Below are 27,013 nucleotides of genomic sequence, written 5' to 3'. Positions count from 1 at the left end.
GATTGATGTTACATGACGCGTAATGATTTAACGCTGTTGAATAATTAAAAAGAAAAGGAAGAAAAAAACACATTTTATGTACCCACCGTTTTCCTTCCCCATAAATATTATTTCGTCATAATGTGTAGATAGATTTTAATGCAATTGTGTCTCTTTGACAAATATAATAATGCAAAATGTCGTAACAAGTTATTTATACTTAATCTATCATGTAACGCGCATTGCTAATAAGATTTATGTCAACCTAATCGATAAAGCAATTGCACGGAGATAGATATAAAATGATAAGAAGCAGATTTTTTACTTTATTATATCAGATACTCCAAAATTAATTATAATTCTATTTCCTACTTTTTTCGAACGATATGAGCCATCTGTTTTTTATAGTATTTAATTGAAAAATAATTAGAGTTATAATTCAGAAATGATTATAATTATTACAACTTACTGTAATTACCGAGACTAGTCATCTCTTTCTATAATTACAGAGGCTTGATATATCAGGGTATTAATTTTTGAATCGACTTGCGCACCTGTGTCTCAAAAGTCCGTCGACCAAGCGATCGGCCAGAAACGAATTCTTCGGGCTCACCGCGTGTAGTTTAACGCGACGTTGTTCCGACCGAATGATCTTTTAAAGTTTTAACCGCAGCACCGAGATTCCTCGAGTCGGGCAAGAAAGGAGAGCCGTTATTTTTCGAGGATTCCTTTCCCAGGTCACAGTCGAATGCAATCTCGTAAATACTCTCGACGAATTTCTTTATTTTGAGGCTTACTTGTTTATAGCGGATTTATATTATTCGTATCATCGATGACTTTATGTTTTTTGCCACGCATTCCGCTAATATAAGCATAGAATAAAGAGACGAAATTATTAAGAAAAGAAAGTGTATCTAATAATCATGAACTCAAGTTACTAATAAGTAATTTTCGATAAATGAGTATATCTCTAAAAATAAATAGATTTTATTACATTTCAGCGATAGACACGAGATGCACAATAAATATCACAAGACGCAACGTGCATTTATACACGAACGTTTCTATGTTCACCAATTTAAATTCCGCTTAACGCCTCTTGGCCCGGAGGGGGCGCATCTGATAAGTCTGCGCGCATAATTTTCAGGTTGGGGAACCCCCCCGCACCTCCGTTTCGCGGCACGCAGTGACGCGCGAATAATTTAATAACACATGCTCCCGAGCCGACATATCTTCGCGAGCCGTCTCGTACTTCGCGGCACGGACGAGTACACGGAGGGGGCCCTCCCCTAACGTCGTGTTTGTGGAAGGTATAATTGATGCCAGGACCCAGCCGGAGATTGCATTTGCCCTTAAGAGTTTGGAACTGGGTGGAGAAAATATAGGTTGTCTTCGTTATACCCGGCCTTTTGGTGCGCGGTCGCGGTCGCCCGCGGTGCAACACGAGGATGATATATTCGCTGCAACTGCAGCTGCGCCATTCCGCGCGGGTCGAACGACGATGGCCGTGTCGGGTCTCGGTCGTTTCGTGAGATTTCGAAATTGCTCGCCTCGTGCCTTTTCGCCTCGCGAAAACAATGAGGCGTACTCCTCGTCAAGCCGTGGGGGCACGCGTTTTTTTTTTATTTTTTTTCTTCTTTAATGTATGCAACGTGCACCATGCTGGACGCGTCGAGTTTATAAGTCATCTTTGGCTCTCGCTTTAATCTCTCCGTTCCTTTCCCACTCTTAAAAAAGGCATGTTAAATCGATACTCGCAAGTATCGTTGCTTCTTTTCCGCGATGCTGATTAGTCTCGATTAATCTCGACACTGCGATATACATTACTTTATATCAGTAAAGGGCTGTCCTGGCTGAGCCGCGCATTCAACAATTCAAATATTAAGTACGTGTGTATAAATCTAATTTATTTGAAATTATACAAATTGTGCCCTTTGACCACGGTCAACAAAGTTGCTTCCGTTGGGCCAGTTGGACCTACCTTCGTTGGACCTACCTGGCCATGTTCATTCTGGCTACATCTAGCCAGAGATCTTTGACCTCTATCAGAGGGCAATGAAGGAGAAAAATTCCTTCCGTTGCCGGCTAATTATTATCGCTGGTATAAGCGTAATTTTACGCTGATTTACGGTCGTGAGATATTACGACCGTTTGTCATGCATTGTTTTAATATAATTTTACTTTAATTAATATAATGCCAAATTATCAATCAAAATTAATTGATTGAAATTCTTATAATACTATAATATTATTTATAATGATATATAATTTATATTAAGATAAAATTAATAAAACATTTATATTTTAAATAATTTAACAGATCAATAATTTGGCTTTATATCAATTAAAGCAAAACTTTTTAATTGATGTGATAATATAGATATAGATGAATGGGCTATGAAAAATTAGAATAAAATCGGCGTAACATGAAAATAAGTTATTACTATTTCATACAATTAATAAAATTAGTAGCGCCTTCTTCATTAAACAAATTGAATAAAATTTATGAATCGAAAAAAATATTTTATATTTTTTCAAATTTTTATTTTAATCTATATCTTAAATTGTACGTGTGATATATTTTAATGCATATTGAAATCTAGGGAAAGTTATTTTATTTAATCTAGCCCATCCATTTTGAGGCAACGGATCTATCTACGATCTACAATCTACATTCGCATCTACAATCTACAAATCTACTAATCCGTTACCTCGAAATAAAATTAAGTTTCACTCACCGGCACTGATGCGCAACAGCGGAGTCGTTGGTCTTGAGGCTACGTTGTCTGTAACATACAAATATAAAGTCCAAATTATAGCAGCGTTCAAAATATAATTAATATTTTTCGTGCGGAATATTTTATATCCGATGCGTACAATAATAAAAAGCTCTATATAAATATGGAAGAATTTTATAAATTATGAAAAAAACATTTTTTTCAAATAGAAACTTTTATAGAATTTATATAAAAATCTCTCTTTCTCTAATTTTCTCTTGTTTACTTCATTTAAATAATGAGACCGAATTAATGCACGAACGCGATTTTTAACAACTGATATACAAATAATAAATATTCACCCTAGGGTTGCTCCGCTGATGCAGGATACCTCTCCTAGGCCTCCTCCTCCTCTCAAAATGTCAAGGTCGTTACGTTGATCTGTAACATGCAAATAGAAGATCCAAATTGTAGAAGCACTCAAAATAATTAATATTTAAAAAATTTATTATGCGCATTGAATTTTATATTCGATGCATGTAATAATGAGCAGATGAATAAAATAAATTTATAAATTTTGAAAAAGACTACTAATAACTCTAATAATAACTCGTATAAAAATTATAATTTAAAAATAGAAACAAGATTATAACTTTCATATATAAAATCTTTTTCTCTAATTCTCTCTTGTTTAAATCATAAATAAGTCATCGATAAAAAATCAAATATCACGCGATTTAATTGCTTAATTTAAATTGCACGTACGCAATGAATAAATAATTAATATACAAATAAAAAATTACTCACGACAGGGTTGTTCCGTCGATGCCCGATGCCTCTCCTAGACCTCCTCCTCCTCTCAGGTTGATTTACACACGCGATACTTAAACGGCACTCCCGCATTTTTATTAAAAGATTACTTCCGCACTTGTACGCGCGATACTTTTAACGACACTCGCGCACTTTCGAATTTCGGTACGATCGAACCTCGCTTCACGTGAGAATCACACTTCGAGTCGACAAGTCGGGAATTCACCGATTACTTCGAGCAAAGGTTAAGCGGAAGCGGAAGAAGACGAAATCGATCGATGGAATAATCGCGAATGGGGTTCGCTCGACTCTTGACCCGCGCCTGCTCCCATCGAGGGCCGACTAGAACATCGTTAGGAACGATTTCATACGAACCACCAAGTCTCTATCATACAGACTGAGCCGGGTTTATCGTAAGGCTGGTAGACGGGTCGAGAATGAAGATACCCACCTTCTACGTGCTAACAATCTAGCACTTCGAAAGCGGGAGATCAACTTCTCTAGCGAGCGAAAATCGAACCTAATTAGATCAGCCGACTCCTCAGATGCCAAACATTTTAGTATTTCTACAATGTGCTGTTAGACGGTACAAGAGAAGGGACCCATTAACGATGATTCCAAAACAATCGACCGAACTCTAACCGATTCGGGCCGAACCGTTCGTCGGAGCAGAACGTGCCCTCAACAGCCGATTCTCGAACCGAAGTTCAAGATTAACCGCGCGAACATGCATCTATACTATGCACGAACATACGTTGCTACGCGGCCGGCATTCACCTCAGCCGCGATACTGAGGCGTTTTAACGTTGCGCCTACATTAATATATTAAATTTATTAATACATAAATATTTATATAATATATAATATTAATATAGAATTAATATTAACAGATATTGATATAAAATTAATTATATTAATAGGTATTAATATATTAACGATTGCAACGCTGAGAGACATCCCATTTAGTCGGCAACAAAGTATGATCCTCGGTGACAATCGTGAAAACGAGATAAAAGTTCAACGCGAAGACGCGACGACGCGAAAACGCGATACCGCGACAACGCGACGCATCGTTGCTCGTACGGCACGATGACGGCAACGACGACGCACTAATGTGCGTTCAACGCACAAATGCGCGTGCCACATATGAGCCATTGTGCGACTCGTGGCAATGCTGTACGGACACGCGACGCGAAAGACGCGAAAGCCGTCCGCGACACGATGACGGTGCCGACGACGCGACAAGCCATCCGCGGCACGATGACAGCACCAACGATACGACGAGCCGTCCGCGGCACGATGACAGCAACGACGACGCTGGGTACTTGGTTTCCCCTTCGCAGTAAACCTCGAGGACCCTTAGGACCTTAAGGCATACCGTCCAGGTACTGAAGCCACTCCACCACGTCAAGGTGTACCCATGGAGGGTTATTTTATACAATATATAATTTTCTAATATAATATATAACTTAAGAGAGAGGAAAAATATACTTTATAATTGAGAGATTAACTATATCGCAGATATTCCTTTTTTTCCTCGATTAAAAGAGATGCGATGTAGATATGTTTTGAAAAAACAAGCAACACATGTATAATATTATACGATAATTTAGATTGGATCTCATACACTATTAAAGAGACAAGAAACAGAACGAGCAATGTACAATAAAGTTTTGAGACTCGCTTCGTATTTCCGTTTGATCCGTTTGTGCTGCTATTTTAGACGGTTATTTACAACTCAATACTCAACACTTGGTGCAAGTTTTAAATTATTTGGTTCAATAATTAATGAGACACAGTTATGCAAAGTAGTGTTAAAAATTTATTTAAAAATCGGTGTAATGGAAGAAACGCTTGACGATACACCAACATTAAATTCTGTGCTAAATTAGAGAAGTCTCTAACAGAAATGTTACAAATGATTCAACAACCCTACGAAGAGTCAGCTATGCATATAAGAGTAACGTTTTGAAGATATACATGACATAAAAAAAACGTAAATCACATTTTAAAAGGGCTTGCTTCAGAAAACTAGGCTTGCTGAATCGTTTGTAACGGTGAGAGAAGGTGAGAGAAAGACAATTCGAGAGAGAGAGAGAAGGGGAAGAGAACATGCGAACTGCAATTTTTATAAGTCGTTCACTATGATAAAAGATATTCCGAGCAAAAATGTTGATCTTTATAAAATTAGATACACAGAAATAAGACATTTGTTTTTTAATTCTGAATAGTATTTATCGTTATATATAGTATCGTAAAAAGATCTCTTTTATATTCATAATATAATCCTTGATTCCTACGTTTTATATTTTACAGAACTCGATATATATGGTACATCCCATTTAATCCAAAGGTGATGTATATCGAGTTTTATTAACACGTATGACATTTCATTCATGCATATGTAAACAAATGTAAACAAAACATCTCTCTTATTACGAGTAGTTTTGCAATATATTCCAAATTATCTCACATGAGGGAAGAATATATCACAGAGAGAAAATATGACCTGGTAAGATAAGAGATTAATGTCAGACGTTAATTGAGCTTTATTTAATTAATGAACGTATACGCGCAAAGATAACGCGTTTATCTCCTTAATTTAAGAGGAATGATATTAAGAATGATATTAAGTGATAAATTTGTGTATGTAAAAAAAACGACATAATATAGAAAACAGAAAATATAATAAAGCATAGAATTAAATTATAAAATAAAAATAATTTTCTCCACTAAAAAAAAAAAAATTGTAGAATAAATTATGAATTTAAAAGAGTGTTTCCTCCTTTGCCTATCTGCCACGACAGTCGTCAATTATCATATTTGGACCGTTTTAAAAATATCGTCTCGTCCATCGCGAAGAATAATTGGCCAACGGCAGACCTGCCGCACGTTTCTTCCACGGCGGCGGTCTCGTCTCGCGCCTCTTACCTCGTTTTTCCTCTTGAAAATAATTGGTCTCCTGATCGGAAATGCGACACGAGTCACTTCGTACCGACCATAGCTAACGCGATGTCTTCGTCTTTTTCTCTTTCTTCTCGTTTTTGTTTTATTAGATTCAATAAACACAGGTACTAATAGAATGTATTGTATTCTATATCCGTCGATTGCCTTCTACAATGTGCTGTAAAACTATGATGCAACATAGAAACATATTAAGGGAAGGATATTTAGAATTATTTAATAGCGAAAAATTAAATGTTATTTAAAGCTTTTTTCACAGAAACGTAAAGAGAGAGAATTTTACGTTATGCATAAATATTACGCAAAAAATTTGTATTCCTTTTTTATTCCGCTTTTTAATCTACGAATATTTTCATGCGGATATTTCAAATCAAATAAAAAATATGTACAAAAAATATTTTTAATATATCTTTATATATATATATATATATGCGGAGCATGGAAAATCATGATAGTTAATAAGATTATTTCTGCATGAAGCAAATAACTTTTAATAATAAATATAAACATTGAAATATAATAAAAATAATAATTAACTATTTATTTTCATATATTATATACTAATTAAATTTTTTTATATGCATACATAGCTATTTAAAATTATAATTGTAAAGTGTATCCTGTTTATTGTGCATTTCAAAGAATGATCGCAAATGACTGGAAATTTTAAAATTTAATAATGTTATTTATTATGTTAGCATTGTGTGTCTCTTATTATGAATTGTAAATGAATTTTACAAAATTTCTGTTAATCCGCGTATACTGATTAAATAATCGATAATTAAATAATTGTGTTTTGCGGCTTTTAACGCTCTAATTCTTAAAGCATTGTTCCACCGATCTGATTTTATACACAAGGAGGATATAATTGTTGTTTTTTTTTAAATATAATTAATATTTTTTTAAATTGTTTGGAAAAAGTGAAACTGAGAATATTGTCTCACAAAATTATGTATTATATGAAAGATTATGAAACACGCAGATAGAGTATGACACACAAATATCGAAAAAGTTAGTTCGCGGCCTGTCGCTCCCGATTACCGTTTCACTTCGCGAATTGTGTGCTCGACGCAATATCCTTCTCAATTTTCACCGTTCAGCCGTAAAACGTCGTCAATGTGCATCTTCGCATCGCGAAAAAAAATTACTATAACGGAAAGCGATGCTCGAAACAAATACCCTCGTGATGGGATGACAATATTCCGTTCGATACATCACGGTTTCACACAACAAAGAGCCCGAAGGTCGGAAGAGACGAGAAGACGAGAATGAACGTGGAATATTTCTGTATCCTCTCCGACATTCTGTTCCGCAAGAGGGTCGATCTCATGAATTATATTATATCCGCAAACGCGAGAACGATCGTCATGATTAAACTTGGGAGATCCCGTATGCTAATCGAATGATCATTTCGAATAGACACGTAGAAAATTGTAGCCTCCAGAATTATTCAAGTCGAAACAATTCGCGTCAATTTGAATAGACGTAACACCGAAACAAAATTTTGATCCATTTTCCGGATTTAATGAGATTTGGAAAAAAATTCGTATATTATTTTTCCGAGCAATAAAAACTAATCCTGTCTCGACGTTTATGTAATTGACTCTGTTTGTCAACTATTTTACATTTCCATTACGTGTAAATTCTCTCTTGTCGCGAGATTTTTAAGAGCGTGATAAATCTTCTATTTCGGATTCGTCACACACATCTCCACGTTCTCGCCAACCAAATACCATTCCCGAGTTTTTATAAGAACGTCACTCGCAAATTTTGAGGATTCTATGTATATTTTGCAGTTGCAAACGGGCGCTCGTAAACATCGCAGTGTATCACTCTTCATGTACGCTCGCATAACAGAAAAATAACACCGCGTATAAAAGTTGAACCTTTTGTTTGCACGAGTAAAGAAATAGAGAAACATATCTTGCTAAATGAAATAAAATGATCCACGATTGTACCATATAATAAATTCTGCTATTACCTTTTCGTTTCATCATCATCTTTCTTACGATAAGACCGCATTATCACAATATTTTCAATTCTTTTTTTATTTAATTTTGTTTTTAATGCTATAAATATTCTTAAAAAAGGACAAGCGTTCTAGATAGACATGAGTTTAGTCAATATGTCATAGATAAAAATGAAGCGCAAAATATCGAGACTCGAGTGCTCGATCAGGCATCCCTTCATTTACGCGATGGTTGTCGAATGTTAAAAGATTTGTGATTTAAGAGATCGATCGAGAGAGTTGTCGGAAGAGTATGAGAGAGAGAAGAAGCTTCTCTCTATTTCCGAAGAAAACCAGCGTACAAGTAACGTTGAATATAAAAGCGGCAGTGATATTCTCGATGAAAGATACACGCGGAGAACGAAGATTTCGCGTGACCGACAGCCGAGAGAAAAGCGGAAAGAGGAGAAATTCTGGACGGAACGCGCGCGCGTCTCCGCGTGTTTCAGTCGAGAACGTAAAAGTATAATAAAGTATAATAAATATAACCGCCAGCGCACGCCGTGTCTACATACAGGGTATTCTACGAATCGCACCGATTCCATGTCGCGCGACAGGCCGATTTGAAGCGGAATCCGCAGTTCTTCTTACGGTTCAACGAACGATCCCCGTCTGTATTTAATTGGTAACACGAATCGGAGACGAATCAGTCTTGACATAATCGAGACAATTAGGTTGCTATTAAAAAAATTTACAGTCAATCTTGTCGGATTAAAGCTTTCATCAGCATTTTTTTTATATTTGCAAGAGAAATTATATTGAAAATAAAAATCTCCGCGGCAAAACTCGACGTTTAGCATTCTAAATAGATAAAAATTACGGAATCTAAATAGATAAAATCTATTTTGTAATTAGAGCTATAACAAAAACACTTGTAGCTTATACTTAATATTTAAAATATAATTTTTTTTTAAAACATTTAAAAGTAAAAACTTATGACATCGCTATTTAAAAATATACGTTTAATTTTGTCAGATTAGATCTTTCGTCGGCATTCTTTATGTTTGCAAGAGAAATTATATTGAAAATAAAAATCACCGCGGCAAAACTGGATATTTAGAATTTTAAATAGATAAAAATTACAACAGTGAAAATTAAAGAGATCGAACAAATGTTCCTTCTTTTATTACATCTTATTTGCATTTTATTTAATCTTGCGTATACTTTAACGTTCACCAATGCTGGTGAATCCAGACATGTTTGTCTGCCTACACTGCGTACGTTCCGTTGCGGCTTTGCATCTTTTTTCTTTAGCTATTTATTCCTTACACTAGATTCTTCGATATCTATAAAACATTTAATTCTTGAGTTTCTATTGTTTGAACTATCATTGTTACTAATTTTATATAAAATGCATCACAGAAATCATTTGCATTTAATCGTAGACTCTTTTGCACAAATATCAAGTCAATTTTATCTTGATAAAAATTAAATGAGATTCATATTTGTCATAAGTTTTTACTTTTAAATATTTTTAAAAAATTCTATTTTAAATATAAAGTATGAGCTACGAGTGTTTTTGTTACAGCTAATTACAAAATAGATTTTATCGTCTATTTAGATTCCGTAATTTATAATTTGATCGACCTCTTTAATTGTCACTGTTGTAATTTTTATCTATTTAAAATTCTAAATATCGAGTTTTGCCGCGGTGATTTTTATTTTCAATATAATTTCTCTTGCAAACGTAAAGAATGCCGACGAAAGATCTAATCTGACAAAATTAAACGTATATTTTTAAATAGCGATGTCATAAGTTTTTACTTTTAAATGTTTTAAAAAAAATTCTATTTTAAATATTAAGTATAAGCTACAAGTGTTTTTGTTATAGCTAATTACAAAATAGATTTTATCGTCTATTTAGATTCCGTAATTTATAATTTGTTCGATCTCTTTAATTGTCACTGTTGTAATTTTTATCTATTTAAAATTCTAAATATCGAGTTTTGCCGCGGTGATTTTTATTTTGAATATAATTTCTCTTGCAAACGTAAAGAATGCCGACGAAAGATCTAATCTGACAAAATTAAACGTAAATTTTTGAATAGCTATGTCATAAGTTTTTATTTTTAAATGTTTTAAAAAAAATTATATTTTAAATATTAAGTATAAGCTACAAGTGTTTTTGTAATAGCTAATTACAAAATAGATTTTATCGTCTATTTAGATTCCGTAATTTATCATTGTTAGATGAAGACGTAAGAGACGGTCGTGTGCACACGTTGCAAGTGAAATATTTAGTTGTCTCTATTTGTGATCACACGCAAAAAATATACAAAATATGAACGAAAAATATAATTTTGCAAATAAATAGAACAGACGTTTTATATCGCTCATTCCTTGCTTATTTCGTAATTTTATTCCGTCTATCTAAATAGTATCTATAGGAAGATCTTTTGTCACTGGATCACAGACTAGAATAGAAAAATCGACTTTCGCGAGTAAGAGACAAAGGATGGAGGGAGAAGGGAGACAGATCGAAAATTGCGAGGAAGCGGTCGCGCGAGCATACCGGTGAGAGAAATGGGCGAAAAAAGCTCATTTCCGTGGAGGTTTATCGGCTGGAGACGTTCTTCTACGCTATATTACGAAGGGATGCATATGTTCCGGCCAGTCTGTCCCCCTTCTTTGCGCCAACGTACACACGTACACGTTCTCCCTATTTCGACGATGTCTCCGACATCGGTGTAACGACTGCGTTTTATAAAGTATATGACTCCGCGGCAGGGATGCGCATTCGCGTCCCCTACTCGTTCTGTCATTCCCGGCTTCCCCCGCCCCCTCCTGCTGCGTTTCTTCTAATCCGTTTTTCCACGAGGTATTGTCTTAGCACCCCTCGATCTTGTACCCTGCTCGCAATGTTTTCAATTTTTGCTCAACGACACAAATGTTCTCATGGTTTCACATAATGCTCTCGACGATACAACGCATGATATAACGCGCATAGGATGTTTAAATATAATTATTCGATTTACTAATAAATTTACTAACAAGCGAATTAATTGAAATTTTTGCGCAGATAGCAGTAAGTCCCAAAATTCGCAGTGCAATATAATTATTGAAAATATTCATTTTGTATTTGCAGCGAAAATTTAAGATTCGCTAATATTAAACACGGTCATATATTTTTCGTTCATATAATTAAATATAAAATTTTTGATATTGAAATATGGTAATGAATTTGTACTTATGTAAATTCTTTACTCGATGATCAAGATTTCTTAGCGTATCAATTATATTAAACAATATATATATATCCATTTTTTCCTTATATTTTAACGTCAAATATTAAATTACATTTATATATTTACTAATTGATATTTTATTAAAATTATATTTTTAAAAATACTCTGACCCTTTTTTTCACATTTGTTATTTTATACATATATTACATACATATATATGTATATCTATATATTATAATTGTTACAATTTCATTACCTCGAGATTGAAATTTGACTCACCGGTACGATGCGCAACAGCGGAGTTGTAGTACACATATTGAAATCTGTAAAACATAAATATAACCAAATTATATAAAACTTATAATAATAGAATAATATAAAATGTTTGAAATAATTATCCAGGAAAAATTGTCAACGTATAATTATATACAAAATATCCATAATTATATATAAGAAATTTGCTCTCACAATTATCAAAGTAAACGACACGCGTCATTATCGTTAATATATATAAATCATACAAAAATAATATTGTAAAAATAAACACTGTTCCCGCATTATTTTAAGGAAAAATGAAATTTGCAATTTTTATAGATTACACAATATTTTATACATGATTATACATATGAGCAATTTTTGCCGAAGATTTCGAGCAAGTTATATATCAATTTCAAAGTGGGAAAAATAATGAACAATAATTAATTGCATTATATTGCTTAATAATAAATATAAAAAGATTGACTTTATCGCGATGAGAAATAAGCGATCAAAATATTTTACGAATAAAAAATTAAATAAATTTTATACTACTCACCCCACGGTTGCTCCGCCGTTGCCCGATGCCTCCCCGGGCCTCCTCCTTCATCACTCATCTTTGTCCTCCTCTTTTTAATGGTCGACGCGCGAATAACAACAATGTCCGGGATGCCTGGAATGTAAACACTAACGCTGGAATGTAAACAATAAATTTTTGTTACGCGACTAAAGTCAACCATATATAGCAATTAATAATCGCGCTGCTCGACTGGTAATAATTTTAATCCATATGCATGTTACGTTTAATCGACGACGATCGAGAAGTTTTAAAACAATAATTTTCTTCCGATATTACAATTTAATATAGAAAAACAAGAAATAACTTGTCTAGAATCTAATCTTTCTAATTCTTGTGATTATGTTACGAAGGATACTACAAAATATACACCGAGTGATTCGCGCTGCTACCTTCATTCGAGTGTCGCCGCACGAGAAGCAATGACGTCACGGGATGTAAAAGAATAACGCACCGCCGGCGCCGTAAAATAGGAGTACCGAACTTTTATTACGCGATTGACAATATTATTGATTGTGAGATTTAATAGATTAAGAAGAGGCATACCGTTCTGTAATAGATAGTATCTGTCGCAATAGTATTCAGATGATTAATTACGGCGAGATGTACGGAGCGACTCACGCCACTACTTGCTCAGTCGAGTGTCGCCGCGCGAATGACGACAAGGTGAAGGGTAGTATAAAAGTATAAATAATAGCTAGGCTAGTACAAACAACAGCGGCGTACGCCGCAAAGAAAAAGCGCCGAATTTTTGTAACGCGATTGAAAATTATTGAAATGCGCGATTAAATTGGATCGTATATAGCAAATAATAATTAATAATCGCGCTGCTCGACTCGTAATCATTTTAATCCATATGCATGTTACGTTTAATCGACGACGATCGAGAAGTTTTAAAACAATAATTTTCTTCCGATATTACAATTTAATATAGAAAAACAAGAAATAACTTGTCTAGAATCTAATCTTTCTAATTCTTGTGATTATGTTACGAAGGATACTACAAAATATACACCGAGTGATTCGCGCTGCTACCTTCATTCGAGTGTCGCCGCAATGAGAAGCAATGACGTCACGGGATGTAAAAGAATAACGCACCGCCGGCGCCGTAAAATAGGAGTACCGAACTTTTATTACGCGATTGAAAGTTTTATTGATTGTGAGGTTTAGTAGTTTAATAGATTAAGAAGAGGCATACCGTTCTGTAATAGTTAGTATCTGTCGCAATAATATTAAGAAGATTAATTACGGCGAGATGTACGGAGCGACTCACCTCACTACCTGCTCAGTCGAGTGTCGCCGCGCGAATGACGACAAGGTGAAGGGTAGTATAAAAGTATAAATAATAGCTAAGTTAGTACAAACAACAGCGGCGTACGCCGCAAAAAAGGAGCGCCGAATTTTTGTAACGCGATTGAAAATTATTGAAATGCGCGATTAAATTGGATCCTATATAGCAAATAATAATTAATAATCGCGCCGCTCGATTCGTAATCGTTCTATTCTACACACGTTTAATCAACAATGACCAAAAAATTTTGAAATAATAATTTTGTTCTGATATTACGATCTAATATAGAGAAAGGAGATATAACGCGTCGTTCGCAACTTTATTATTTTATGTATCGTGTGCTATTGAAATTGCACAATCAATATTTTACGAATTGTATCTTTTCTAAGATGTGTTCATTAAAGACGGAGCAGCCGTATATAAAGTCGTAAATAAATATAACTTTAATTATATTAAAGCGATAAAGCGAGCCGAAACCGCGACGCTTTTGCCGAAATTATTTGCGTCAGATACATTATTCGCTTTGATTTCGATTACCGTTAAAGATATCGATTTATATTCGTCATCGATTGATATAAGTATTTATACTAATTACTATTATATTAAAAAGAAAGAAACATTTACCTCATTCAATTACTTTATTCATTAATATCGTTAATTTATTCCGATACTTTATTATAATATGTCCGCTCTCGTTTTCGGTAATCGAGGAAAAAAGATTAAAACATTATATGTTTCTTTCTGCTATTTTAAAGTTCGACGCGAGGATATACGTAATATACAATATATAAACACAGCTTTTTTCACGGATGCGCTTATCGCGAAATTCGCGATTCCTGGAAACGAAACGCGAAGGCTCGCCGGACGATTCTCGGAATCGGAGGGAGAAGGAGGGGGGATGGGGAGCGAGCTTCCGATCGTCGCGAGCGTCACGCAATTATATAGACTGTGTTCCGAAATTTATCGCTAGTACTGAAAATCTGTAACATGCATAATATGACCTAGAGATTTCCGATACTGGCGGTGAATTTTGGAACACGACCATAGTTGATTTTTCGACATATTCCGGTTACAAAACTTTGGAAGATTGACGCATTAGATTTTTAAAATTAATAAGCTTACGATTATTAAAGCGATAAATCGAGCCGAAATCGCGACGCTCTTGCCGAAATTATTTGCGTCAGATACATTATTCGCTTTGATTTCGATTACCGTTAAAGATATCGATATTATTCAAGAAAGACATTGTTCTATATGATCTCCGCTACAAGGATTGATGCATTAGAATTTTAAAATTAATAAGCTGACGATTATTAAAGGGATTAAGCTGGCGAAAATCGCGACGTCTTTTCTTGGGTCATTCGCGTCTAATGAGTCTATCTCTTAAAGCACATTATTCCTTCTATTTTATTTCGACGCGAGAATATACGTAATATACAATATATAAAGACAGTTTTTTTTCACGGATACGCTTATCGCGAAATTCGCGATTCCTGGTAACGAAACGCGAAGGCTCGCCGGACGATTCTCGGAATCGCCGGGTGAAGGAGGGGGGATGGGGAGCGAGCTTCAAATCGTCGCGAGCGTCACGCAATGTAGACCGTGTTCCGAAATTCATCGCTAGTACTGAAAATCTGTAACATGCATAATATGACCTAGAGATTTCCGGTACTGGCGGTGAATTTTAGAACACGATCATAGTTGATTTTTCGACATATTTCGGTTACAAAACTTTGGAGGATTGACGCATTAAAATTTTAAAATTAATAAGCTGACGATTATTAAAGGCATTAAGCTGGCGAAAATCGCGACGTCTTTTCCTGGAAACGACACGCGAAGGCTCGCCGGACGATTCTCGGAATCGCCGGGTGAAGGAGGGGGGATGGGGAGCGAGCTTCCGATCGTCGCGAGCGTCACGCAATTATATAGACTGTGTTCCGAAATTTATCGCTAGTACTGAAAATCTGTAACATGCATAATATGACCTAGAGATTTCCGGTACTGGCGGTGAATTTTAGAACACGATCATAGTTGATTTTTCGACATATTTCGGTTACAAAACTTTGGAGGATTGACGCATTAAAATTTTAAAATTAATAAGCTGACGATTATTAAAGGCATTAAGCTGGCGAAAATCGCGACGTCTTTTCCTGGAAACGACACGCGAAGGCTCGCCGGACGATTCTCGGAATCGGAGGGAGAAGGAGGGGGGATGGGGAGCGAGCTTCCGATCGTCGCGAGCGTCACGCAATTATATAGACTGTGTTCCGAAATTTATCGCTAGTACTGAAAATCTGTAACATGCATAATATGACCTAGAGATTTCCGGTATTGGCGGTAAATTTTACAACACGACCATGGTTGATTTTTCGACATATTCCGGTTACAAAACTTTGGAGGATTGACGCATTAAATTTTTAAAATTAATAAGCTTACGATTATTAAAGCGATAAATCGAGCCAAAATCGCGACGCTTTTGCCGAAATTATTTGCGTCAGATACATTATTCGCTTACATCTCGTCTACCGTTAAAGATATCGATATTATTCAAAAAAGACATTGTTCTACATGATCTCCGCTACAAGGATTGACGCATTAGATTTTTAAAATTAATAAGCTGACGATTATTAAAGGGATTAAGCTGGCGAAAATCGCGACGCTTTTGCCGAAATTATTTGCGTCAGATACATTATTCGCTTTGTTTTCGATTACCGTTAAAGATATCGATATTTTTCAAGAAAGACATTGTTCTACATGATCTCCGCTACAAGGATTGACGCATTAAAATTTTAAAATTAATAAGCTTACGGTTATTAAAGCGATAAAGCGAGCCGAAATCGCGACGCTTTTGCCGAAATCATTTGCGTCAGATACATTATTCGCTTCGATTTCGATTACCGTTAAAGATATCGATATTATTCAAGAAAGACAATGTTCCACATGATCTCCGCTACAAGGATTGACGCATTAGATTTTTAAAATTAATAAGCAGACGATTATTAAAGGGATTAAGCTGGCGAAAATCGCGACGTCTTTTCCTGGGTCATTCGCGTCTAATGAGTCTATCTCTTAAAGCACAGCAATCTTTAAAGAAATTAACGCGTCGTTCGGAACTGTATTATATTATATTATTCAAGTTATAGCGTCTTTAATATTAATTTTTTCCTTAATAATTAATAATTTATTTTTTAACAATTATGACTTTTTTATTTTAAATTTTATTATATCTTTAATATTAAAATTAAGAATTCCCCCTTTTCATTTATGAATACCTTCAATATCTTTAACTATGCCATGAAATACATTGTTTATCTTATTAACTATTCAAAAGTTACTCCATTTTATATATTTTCAATTATTGAAATAGATAATTTATTCATATATTTTTTAATTCTTTCATCTTCATATATTTCTACCATTAAAATAATTAATTTACTTAATTTTAAAACTTTATTAACATACTCATAAATTAACCAAACCAGATGAATATTAATATCAATTTTTTTTTATATTTATTATGATTAATTTACATATTTATTTATAGGCTAATCTTATTTATTACTTGCCTTATTTTTCCTCATTTTAAACTATCCTCTAATTTTTGTTTTAATAATTACTCCTATATTAATTTTAATTTAATATGCCTAATATTATCTCTTAATCTATCTAGAATCCCTAAAATTCTTTTATTTTAATGTATACTTACATTAATTTAATAAATATAACTGTATTTTTATTTATTTTTAAATCTAAACTTTTTAATAATATTTATTATTTTGAATTTAATTTTATTAATTATAAAAAATTACTATTATTAACATATTTTAGAATAATTATATCTTTAATAATTTTACTTATTTAAATTATTTTAAGATTTTAAGTTAATAAAAACTCTAAACCTTCAAAGTTTAATTTATAATATATTTTATAATTCTTATATTTTAATTTATTATCTTTTAAAAAATTTCTTTAAATTTGCAATTTAATATTTTTATTTAAACTATAAAATAATTTATTAGTATTAGATAACAATTTTATAATTAATTAATTTAATGATAAAGTTATAAGTCACTTGGTAATAGTATCAAAAATTAGTTAGGAATAATAAGATTCTGTATAGAAAATAGTTACAAGTCATACTTGACAAATAGAAAATCTCAGAGAAATACAATTAATAAATTAAAATTTAATACACGTACGTATATATATATATATATATATATATATATATATATATATATATATATATAATTATATTATATGCCAAAGAGATAGAGAAAGAGAGAGTATATTGTGTGTATATAATTTATGTTAATGTTTTATTTTATTAGAAATCTGTCGCACAGAGTTAAATTGAAGAAAGCTGGAAATTTAATGCTTCAAAATCCGCAAAAGTATCAGGACAACACGATAAGCAAAGAGGTAGCAAAGAGGTATATTATAGAACGCGGGGAATTTAATGCTTTAAAATCCGCAAAAGTATCAGGATAACACGATATGCAAAGAGGTAGCGAAGCGGTAAATTACAGAAAACGGGAAATTTAATGCTTCAAAATCCGCAAAAGTATCAGGATAACACGATATGCAAAGAGGTAGCGAAGCGGTAACTTACAGAAAACGGGAAATTTAATGCTTCAAAATCCGCAAAAGTATCAGGATAACACGATAAGCAAAGAGGTAGCAAAGAGGTAAATTATAGAAAGTTCTTCACGTCTAACATATTCTTCGCTTACATCTCGTCTACCGTTAAAGATATCGATATTATTCAAGAAAGACATTATTCTACATGATCTCCGCTACAAGGATTGACGCATTAGATTTATAAAATTAATAAGATGACGATTATTAAAGCGATAAAGCGAGGTGAAATCGCGACGCTTTTGCCGAAATCATTTGCGTCAGATACATTATTCGCTTTGATTTCGATTACCGTTAAAGATATCGATATTATTCAAGAAAGACATTGTTCTATATGATCTCCGCTACAAGGATTGACGCATTAGAATTTTAAAATTAATAAGCTTACGATTATTAAAGCGATAAATCGAGCCGAAATCGCGACGCTCTTGCCGAAATTATTTGCGTCAGATACATTATTCGCTTTGATTTCGATTACCGTTAAAGATATCGATATTATTCAAGAAAGACATTGTTCTATATGATCTCCGCTACAAGGATTGATGCATTAGAATTTTAAAATTAATAAGCTGACGATTATTAAAGGGATTAAGCTGGCGAAAATCACGACGTCTTTTCCTGGGTCATTCGCGTCTAATGAGTCTATCTCTTAAAGCACATTATTCCTTCTATTTTATTTCGACGCGAGAATATACGTAATATACAATATATCAGGACAGTTTTTTTTCACGGATACGCTTATCGCGAAATTCGCGATTCCTGGTAACGAAACGCGAAGGCTCGCCGGACGATTCTCGGAATCACCGGGTGAAGGAGGGGGGATGGGGAGCGAGCTTCAAATCGTCGCGAGCGTCACGCAATGTAGACTGTGTTCCGAAATTCATCGCTAGTACTGAAAATCTGTAACATGCATAATATGACCTAGAGATTTCCGATACTGGCGGTGAATTTTAGAACACGACCATGGTTGATTTTTCGACATATTCCGGTTACAAAACTTTGGAGGATTGATGCATTAGATTGTTAAAATTAATAAGCTTACGATTATTAAAGCGATAAATCGAGCCGAAATCGCGACGCTTTTGCCGAAATTATTTGCGTCAGATATATTATTCGCTTTGATTTCGATTACCGTTAAAGATATCGATATTATTCAAAAAAGACATTGTTCTACATGATCTCCGCTACAAGGATTGACGCATTAGATTTATAAAATTAATAAGCTTACGATTATTAAAGCGATAAATCGAGCCGAAATCGCGACGCTTTTGTCGAAATCACTTGCGTCAGATACATTATTCGCTTCGATTTCGATTACCGTAAAAGATATCGATATTATTCAAAAAAGACATTGTTCTACATGATCTCCGTTACAAGGATTGACGCATTAGATTGTTAAAATTAATAAGCTGACGATTATTAAAGGGATTAAGCTGGCGAAAATCGCGACGTCTTTTGCCGAAATCATTTGCGTCAGATACATTATTCGCTTACATCTCGTCTACCGTTAAAGATATCGATATTATTCAAGAAAGACATTGTCCTACATGATCTCCGCTACAAGGATTGACGCATTAGATTTTTAAAATTAATAAGCTTACGATTATTAAAGGGATTAAGCTGGCGAAAATCGCGACGTCTTTTCCTGGGTCATTCGCGTCTAATGAGTCTATCTCTTAAAGCACAGCAATCTTTAAAGAAATTAACGCGTCGTTCGGAACTTTATTATCTTACGTATTGTGTGCTATTAAAATTGCACAATCAATATTTTAATTAAATGATAAAGTTATAAGTCACTTGGTAATAGTGTCAAAAATTAGTTAGGAATAATAAGATCCTATATAGAAAATAGTTACAGGTCATACTTGACAAATAGAAAATCTCAGAGAAATACAATTAATAAATTAAAATTTAATACACGTATGTATATATGTATATATATATATATATATAAATATATATATATATTTATATATATATATAATTATATTATATGCCAAAGAGATAGAGAAGGAGAGAGTATATTGTGTATATATAATTTATGTTAATGTTTTATTAGAACTCTGTCGCACAGAGTTAAATTATAGAAAACGGAAAATTACTGATTTTTTCTACTAATATTAATTTATTTATTCATATAATAAAATTACTAATTAATTAATAATTAATCATTGGTATTAAATTTTTACTGTATACACAAATCATATAATATTCTCCCCTTATTATAGATTTTTTCTACTTATATTAATTTATTTATTCATATAATAAATATACTAATTAATTATTAATCACTGGTATTAAATTCTTAATATTAATTATAAAATATTATTATTTAAATACAAATTATATATTTATATACTATTATATATATTAATAAATAAATATATATTAATATATAAAATTAAATAATATTATTTTAAATTTTATAGAGTTATATAAAATTATATAAAATTATATAAAATTATATAAAATTATATAAAAATTAATTAAATTAATGATTTATTTATTAATAATGGCTATCAATTTTTAATTATTAATCCCGTATATTTAAATTAAATTAATGATTATTAAATACAATTTCTTAATTATTAATAATTTTTATTAATTCTTTCTTTTTTTTTAATTTTAAATTCTCAATATTTAAAATTATTTTTAATAAAATATATTTTTAATGATTAATAATAAATAATTTTATATTCATTATTTTTAATTATAATTATATAATTATATATAAATAAAAATTTATTAAATTTATTATATATATATATATATATATATATATATATATATATATATATATATATAAATTATAATTAATTAAAACTAATGAATATTTCCATAAACTTTTCATTTTTGCCTAAAATCCTTGAATTTTCGCTTATTTTAATTTAATTTTATTAATAGTTATTATTTTTTTTTTAATTTATATAAATTTATATTTTAATAAAGATTAATATAATAAATTATTTATTTTTATTATACATAAAAATATATATTTTTAAATAAAATTTATTTTTAAATTAATAAATTTTATTTAAAACAATATTAGACTTGAATTTTATTAAAATAATAAATTTATTAGTTCCACACTTCCCGTGGATCCCTCTCTTAAAATAAGATACACCAAATAATTATTCTCTCCCTCCCCCACTCTATTAAAATCAAATATATTTTAAATTAATTTAATATAAAACGCATAAATTTATGATATATAAAATATTATTATTATTAAAATAAGTAAGCTAAATAAAAAAGGGTTTAGGTTCATACCCTAAATATAGATTTATATCTCTTATTTTTTTTAATAATATATAAATGATATGCCTGAAAAAGGATTATTTTGATAGAATAAATCATATGTTTTTATTAAATATTTTCATTAAATAATAATTAAATAATATTAATTTAATGAAATTAATTAATTATTAATTTAATTTAAATTTAATTATTATTAATTTATACATATAATTATATTTAAAAAAATTAAACTATTACAAAAAACTTCAAAAATTTTTATGCATCTTGCATTAAAATATAAATTAATCAATTTTTCTAATAAATTAATGTAATTATTAATTTATTATTATAAATAAAAATATAATATAATTTTTAATTAATAAAACTATTAACATTATAATATTTATTTTTATTTTTTTTAAATTTATTTAATAAATTTTTTATTGCTTTAAATTTATTTAATTTTGCTTTAATTCATTAATTTTTTTCTGACTTATTTATAATATGATTTTTTATAGAAATCAATAATTTCTTATTTATTTGTCACTTATGTATAAAATTAATTAATAAAAAAATCATTTTTTTATATTATATTATTCAAGTTATAGCGCCTTTAATATTAATTTTTTCTTTAATAATTAATAATTTATTTTTTAACAATTATGACTTTCTTATTTTAAATTTTATCATATCTTTAATATTAAAATTAAGAATTTCCCCTTTTCATTTATGAATACCTTCAATATCTTTAACTATGCCATGAAATTGTTTATCTTATTAACTATTCAAAAAGTTACTCCATTTTATATATTTTCAATTATTGAAATAAATAATTTATTCATATATTGTTTAATTATTTCATCTTCATATATTTCTACCATTTAAATAATTAATTTACTTAATTTTAAAACTTTATTAACATACTCATTAATTAACCAAACCAGATGAATATTAATATTAATTTTTTTTTTAATTTATTATGATTAATTTACATATTTATTTATAGGCTAATCTTATTTATTACTTGACTTATTTTTCCTCATTTTAAACTATCCTCTAATTTTTTTTTTAATAATTACTCCTATATTAATTGTAATTTAATATGCCTAATATTATCTCTTAATCTATCTAGAATCCCTAAAATTCTTTTATTTTAATGTATACTTACATTAATTTAATAAATATAACTATATTTTTATTTATTTTTAAATCTAAACTTTTTAATAATATTTATTATTTTGAATTTAGTTTTATTAATTATAAAAAATTACTATTATTAACATATTTTAGAATAATTATATCTTTAATAATTTCACTTATTTAAATTATTTTAAGATTTTAAGTTAATAAAAATTCTAAACCTTCAAAGTTTAATATATAATATATTTTATAATTCTTATATTTTAATTTATTATCTTTTAAAAAATTTCTTTAAATTTGCAATGTAATATTTTTATTTAAACTATAAAATAATTTATTAGTATTAGAAAACAATTTTATAATTAATTAATTAAATAATAAAGTTATAAGTCACTTGGTAATAGTATCAAAAATTAGTTAGGAATAATAAAATTCTGTATGGAAAATAATTACAGGTCATACTTGACAAATATAAAATCTCAGAGAAATACAATTAATAAATTAAAATTTAATACACGTGCGTATATATATATATATATATATATATATATATATATATATATATATATATATAATTATATTATATGCCAAAGAGATAGAGAAAGAGAGAGTATATTGTGTGTATATAATTTATGTTAATGTTTTATTTTATTAGAAATCTGTCGCACAGAGTTAAATTGAAGAAAGCTGGAAATTTAATGCTTCAAAATCCGCAAAAGTATCAGGATAACACGATAAGCAAAGAGGTAGCAAAGAGGTATATTATAGAACGCGGGGAATTTAATGCTTTAAAATCCGCAAAAGTATCAGGATAACACGATATGCAAAGAGGTAGCGAAGCGGTAAATTACAGAAAACGGGAAATTTAATGCTTCAAAATCCGCAAAAGTATCAGGATAACACGATATGCAAAGAGGTAGCGAAGCGGTAACTTACAGAAAACGGGAAATTTAATGCTTCAAAATCCGCAAAAGTATCAGGATAACACGATAAGCAAAGAGGTAGCAAAGAGGTAAATTATAGAAAGTTCTTCACGTCTAACATATTCTTCGCTTACATCTCGTCTACCGTTAAAGATATCGATATTATTCAAGAAAGACATTATTCTACATGATCTCCGCTACAAGGATTGACGCATTAGATTTATAAAATTAATAAGATGACGATTATTAAAGCGATAAAGCGAGGTGAAATCGCGACGCTTTTGCCGAAATCATTTGCGTCAGATACATTATTCGCTTTGATTTCGATTACCGTTAAAGATATCGATATTATTCAAGAAAGACAATGTTCTACATGATCTCCGCTACAAGGATTGACGCATTAAATTTTTAAAATTAATAAGATGACGATTATTAAAGCGATAAAGCGGGCCGAAATGGCGTCGCTTTTGCCGAAATCATTTGCGTCAGATACATTATTCGCTTTGATTTCGATTACCGTTAAAGATATCGATATTATTCAAGAAAGACATTGTTCTATATGATCTCCGCTACAAGGATTGACGCATTAGATTTTTAAAATTAATAAGCTTACGATTATTAAAGCGATAAATCGAGCCGAAATCGCGACGCTTTTGCCGAAATTATTTGCGTCTGATACATTATTTGCTTCGATTTCGATTACCGTTAAAGATATCGATATTATTCAAGAAAGACAATGTTCTACATGATCTCCGCTACAAGGATTGACGCTTTAGATTTCTAAAATTAATAAGATGACGATTATTAAAGGGATTAAGCTGGCGAAAATCGCGACGTCTTTTCCTGGGTCATTCGCGTCTAATGAGTCTATCTCTTAAAGCATATTATTCCTTCTATTTTATTTCGACGCGAGAATATACGTAATATACAATATATAAAGACAGTTTTTTTTCACGGATACGCTTATCGCGAAATTCGCGATTCCTGGTAACGAAACGCGAAGGCTCGCCGGACGATTCTCGGAATCGCCGGGTGAAGGAGGGGGGATGGGGAGCGAGCTTCAAATCGTCGCGAGCGTCACGCAATGTAGACCGTGTTCCGAAATTCATCGCTAGTACTGAAAATCTGTAACATGCATAATATGACCTAGAGATTTCCGGTACTGGCGGTGAATTTTAGAACACGATCATAGTTGATTTTTCGACATATTTCGGTTACAAAACTTTGGAGGATTGACGCATTAAAATTTTAAAATTAATAAGCTGACGATTATTAAAGGCATTAAGCTGGCGAAAATCGCGACGTCTTTTCCTGGAAACGACACGCGAAGGCTCGCCGGACGATTCTCGGAATCGGAGGGAGAAGGAGGGGGGATGGGGAGCGAGCTTCCGATCGTCGCGAGCGTCACGCAATTATATAGACTGTGTTCCGAAATTTATCGCTAGTACTGAAAATCTGTAACATGCATAATATGACCTAGAGATTTCCGGTATTGGCGGTAAATTTTACAACACGACCATGGTTGATTTTTCGACATATTCCGGTTACAAAACTTTGGAGGATTGACGCATTAAATTTTTAAAATTAATAAGCTTACGATTATTAAAGCGATAAATCGAGCCAAAATCGCGACGCTTTTGCCGAAATTATTTGCGTCAGATACATTATTCGCTTACATCTCGTCTACCGTTAAAGATATCGATATTATTCAAAAAAGACATTGTTCTACATGATCTCCGCTACAAGGATTGACGCATTAGATTTTTAAAATTAATAAGCTGACGATTATTAAAGGGATTAAGCTGGCGAAAATCGCGACGCTTTTGCCGAAATTATTTGCGTCAGATACATTATTCGCTTTGTTTTCGATTACCGTTAAAGATATCGATATTTTTCAAGAAAGACATTGTTCTACATGATCTCCGCTACAAGGATTGACGCATTAAAATTTTAAAATTAATAAGCTTACGGTTATTAAAGCGATAAAGCGAGCCGAAATCGCGACGCTTTTGCCGAAATCATTTGCGTCAGATACATTATTCGCTTCGATTTCGATTACCGTTAAAGATATCGATATTATTCAAGAAAGACAATGTTCCACATGATCTCCGCTACAAGGATTGACGCATTAGATTTTTAAAATTAATAAGCAGACGATTATTAAAGGGATTAAGCTGGCGAAAATCGCGACGTCTTTTCCTGGGTCATTCGCGTCTAATGAGTCTATCTCTTAAAGCACAGCAATCTTTAAAGAAATTAACGCGTCGTTCGGAACTGTATTATATTATATTATTCAAGTTATAGCGTCTTTAATATTAATTTTTTCCTTAATAATTAATAATTTATTTTTTAACAATTATGACTTTTTTATTTTAAATTTTATTATATCTTTAATATTAAAATTAAGAATTCCCCCTTTTCATTTATGAATACCTTCAATATCTTTAACTATGCCATGAAATACATTGTTTATCTTATTAACTATTCAAAAGTTACTCCATTTTATATATTTTCAATTATTGAAATAGATAATTTATTCATATATTTTTTAATTCTTTCATCTTCATATATTTCTACCATTAAAATAATTAATTTACTTAATTTTAAAACTTTATTAACATACTCATAAATTAACCAAACCAGATGAATATTAATATCAATTTTTTTTTATATTTATTATGATTAATTTACATATTTATTTATAGGCTAATCTTATTTATTACTTGCCTTATTTTTCCTCATTTTAAACTATCCTCTAATTTTTGTTTTAATAATTACTCCTATATTAATTTTAATTTAATATGCCTAATATTATCTCTTAATCTATCTAGAATCCCTAAAATTCTTTTATTTTAATGTATACTTACATTAATTTAATAAATATAACTGTATTTTTATTTATTTTTAAATCTAAACTTTTTAATAATATTTATTATTTTGAATTTAATTTTATTAATTATAAAAAATTACTATTATTAACATATTTTAGAATAATTATATCTTTAATAATTTTACTTATTTAAATTATTTTAAGATTTTAAGTTAATAAAAACTCTAAACCTTCAAAGTTTAATTTATAATATATTTTATAATTCTTATATTTTAATTTATTATCTTTTAAAAAATTTCTTTAAATTTGCAATTTAATATTTTTATTTAAACTATAAAATAATTTATTAGTATTAGATAACAATTTTATAATTAATTAATTTAATGATAAAGTTATAAGTCACTTGGTAATAGTATCAAAAATTAGTTAGGAATAATAAGATTCTGTATAGAAAATAGT

The 27,013-nt window shown here is 31.0% G+C and overlaps 1 protein-coding gene and 1 long non-coding RNA gene across 7 annotated transcripts in view; one reads left to right on the top strand and one right to left on the bottom strand.

The window, feature by feature from the left end:
• Positions 1 to 27,013, top strand: part of LOC138942823 (nascent polypeptide-associated complex subunit alpha, muscle-specific form) — a 223,249-nt gene that overhangs the window by 177,501 nt on the left and 18,735 nt on the right. The gene's annotated exons all lie outside the window — the stretch shown is intronic.
• On the bottom strand, positions 2,558 to 4,913 carry LOC138942919 (uncharacterized). Its single transcript, XR_011448398.1, has 3 exons — positions 3,504 to 4,913; positions 3,059 to 3,137; positions 2,558 to 2,765 (listed from the first exon to the last, which is right to left on the bottom strand). It is a non-coding gene; the product is annotated as an uncharacterized lncRNA (long non-coding RNA).

Source organism: Polyergus mexicanus, unplaced genomic scaffold, assembly GCF_030449975.1.
Source record: "Polyergus mexicanus isolate NDT 795.1 unplaced genomic scaffold, iyPolMexi1.0 SCAF_24, whole genome shotgun sequence".
Classification (NCBI taxonomy): domain Eukaryota; kingdom Metazoa; phylum Arthropoda; class Insecta; order Hymenoptera; family Formicidae; genus Polyergus; species Polyergus mexicanus.
This window is presented reverse-complemented; position numbering and strand designations above follow the sequence as displayed.